This window comes from Triticum dicoccoides, chromosome 3B, assembly GCF_002162155.2.
Source record: "Triticum dicoccoides isolate Atlit2015 ecotype Zavitan chromosome 3B, WEW_v2.0, whole genome shotgun sequence".
NCBI classification, from domain to species: domain Eukaryota; kingdom Viridiplantae; phylum Streptophyta; class Magnoliopsida; order Poales; family Poaceae; genus Triticum; species Triticum dicoccoides.
This window is the reverse complement of record NC_041385.1, coordinates 369,597,826-369,601,175: the sequence shown is the minus strand read 5'-3', so window position 1 is coordinate 369,601,175 and position 3,350 is coordinate 369,597,826.

The following is a 3,350-nucleotide window of genomic DNA, read 5'->3' as shown; positions in this document are numbered from 1 at the left end:
GAACGCCGCCGGCGCCGCGCCGTTCGCTACCGTCCTCCTCATCCCGCTGCTCCACCGGACCTCCCCGAGCCCTCTGCCTAGACCCCACACTCCCGCGGTGAGCTTCTGTGTCGAACGCGCCGTCACCTGCCCTCTCTAGCCGCCCGTAGCCACTACCCCGACGAAGCCCGAACCACCGCCGCCTCGTTTGGTCGCCGGCGCGTCTCCGGTGACCTTTTGGTCAAGGGCCCGTGTGCGTTGTCCTCGCACGCGCGTAGAGCATGCCCGAAGCTTTAGATTGAACTACTGTGGGCTACATCGCCGTTTGCGTCGTCGCCCGAAAACTCGCCACCGCGGACCTCGTCGCCGACCACGATTCCGGTTGCCCCCGCACCAACCGATGCCACAGATCGACGCGACGTGTCCTGCCCGTTCGAACGTGACCAAGAACGCGCAAAACAGGGCACTACAGCGTGATTCCGGCGATCGCCGGGGTTCAGCCGCCGCGCGCAGGCCCGCCGGAGCAACTCCGGTGGCGCCGCTGACCTGGCACCGTGGGCCCCGCCTATGTGCCACTGCCTGCGGGCCCCAGGGCTCTAGTTGACCATTTAACAAGGGTCAACGCTGATTGGGCAGGCCCTTTGTCCATGACACGTGGGTCCCGCCTAAATAAACGAATTTTATTTTAAAAAGAAAATATGTTAATTAGTTAATTAGCTAATTAAAACACTATGTAACCACTGACTAGGGGGCCCCGCCCCATAACGTTTTTTTTTAAAAATAAAATAAAATAAAATAAAAAAAATAATAATAAAAAATAATAGTAATAAAAAACAATAAAATAATAAAATAAATAAATAAATATATTAAATAAATAAATGAATAATAACTAAAATAATTAAAACATTAATTAATTAATTAATTAAGTAATTAGTTAAGTTAATTAACCCTGATTAGATTAACCTAATCATTAATTAAAATTAACTAATCTGTAATTAAACTAAACAGAGAATGACAGGTGGGTCCCACTGGACCCACACGTCAGGTTGACCAGGTCAATGGTCAACGTTGACTGCTGACATCGCCCTGATGTCATGCTGACGTCAGCTTTTACTGTTCTGGATAATGTTGGATTAAATAATTAATTAAATTCCAGAAATTAATAAAATCTTTAGAAAATCATATCTTTTAATCCGTAACTCGGATTAAAATATTTTCAACATGAAAGTTGCTCAGAACAACGAGACGAATCCGGATACGCAACCCGTTCGTCCGCCACACACCCCTAACCTATCGAACTCGCAACTTTCCCCCTCCGGCTCCTCTGCCCGAAAACACGAAACACCGGGAATACTTTCCCGGATGTTTTCCCCCCTTCACCGGTATCACCTACTACCGCGTTAGGGCACACCGAACACCGCGTATTGCCTTGTTATATTTTGTGATGCTTTGCTTGCTCTGTATTCATTATTTCTTCCCCCTCTTCTCTCCGGTAGACTACGAGACCGACGCTGCTGCTGCCCAGTTCGACTACAGAGTTGACGACCCCTCTCTCTTGCCAGAGCAACCAGGCAAGCCCCCCCCTTGATCACCAGATATCGCCTATTCTACTCTATACTGCTTGCATTAGAGTAGTGTAGCATGTTACTGCTTTCCGTTGATCCTATTCTGATGCATAGCCTGACATTGTTGCTACACCTGTTGATACCTTACCTGCAATCCTAAATGCTTAGTATAGGATGCTAGTTCTTCATCATTGGCCCTACATTCTTGTCAGTTTGCCTTGCTATACTATCGGGCCGTGATCACTTGGGAGGTGATCACGGGTATATACTATACATACATACATACTATACGGATGGTGACTAAAGTCGGGTCAGCTCATTGAGTACCCACAAGTGATTCTGACGAGGGGGCTGAAAGGACAGGTGGCTCCATCCCGGTAGAGGTGGGCCTGGGTTCCCGACGGCCCCCGACTGTTACTTTGTGGCGGAGCGGCAGGGCAGGTTGAGACCACCTAGGAGACAGGTGGGCCTGGCCTTGTTCGGCATTCGCGGATACTTAACACGCTTAACGAGATCTTGGTATTTGATCTGAGTCTGGCTACGAGCCTATACGCACTAACCATCTACGTGGGAGTAGTTATGGGTATCCCGACGTCGTGGTATCAGCCGAAGCACTTCAGATGTCAGCGACGGAGCGGCGCGCGCCGAATTGGACTGGAACGCCACTAGGCTAGGTCTGCTTTCGGCCGCGTACGCAACGTGCAGGTGTGCTATGGGCGATGGGCCCAGACCCCTGTGCGCTTAGGTTTAGACCGGCGTGCTGGCCTCTCTGTTTTGCCTAGGTGGGGCTGCGACGTGTTGATCTTCCGCGGCCGGGCATGACCCAGAAAAGTGTGTCCGGCCAAATGGGATCGAGCGTGTTGGGTTATGTGGTGCACCCCTGCAGGGAAGTTAATCTATTCGAATAGCCGTGATCTTCGGTAACAGGACGACTTGGAGTTGTACCTTGACCTTATGACAACTAGAACCGGATACTTAATAAAACACACCCTTCCAAGTGCCAGATACAACCGGTGGTCGCTCTCCCTCAGGGATATGTGGAGGGGATCGCCGGGTAGGATTATGCTATGAGATGCTACTTGGAGATGCTACTTGGAGGACTTCAATCTACTCTCTTCTACTTGATGCAAGACGGTGGCTGCGAGAATCGTAGTCTTCGACAGGATTAGCTATCCCCTTCTTATTCTGGCATTCTGCAGTTCAGTCCACTGATATGGCCTCCTTACACATATACCCATGCATATGTAGTGTAGTTCCTTGCTTGCGAGTACTTTGGATGAGTATTCACGGTTGCTTTTCTCCCTCTTTTCCCCCTTTCCCTTCTACCTGGTTGTCGCAACCAGATGCTGGAGCCCTGGAGCCAGACGCCACCATCGACGACGACCCCCTACTACACCGGAGGTGCCTACTGCTACGTGCAGCCCGCTGACGACGACCAGGAGTAGTTAGGAGGATCCCAGGCAGGAGGCCTGCGCCTCTTTCGATCTGTATCCCAGTTTGTGCTAGCCTTCTTAAGGCAAACTTGTTTATCTTATGTCTGTACTCAGATATTGTTGCTTCCGCTGACTCGTCTATGATCGAGCACTTGTATTCGAGCCCTCGAGGCCCCTGGCTTGTATTATGATGCTTGTATGACTTATTTTATTTGTAGAGTTGTGTTGTGATATCTTCCCGTGAGTCCCTGATCTTGATCGTACACATTTGCGTGCATGATTAGTGTACGATTGAATCGGGGGCGTCACAACGATGATCTTTCTCTTTAATCTTTTCCGAAGATCGTATTCCTGCTGGGAAAGCTCTCTTTGA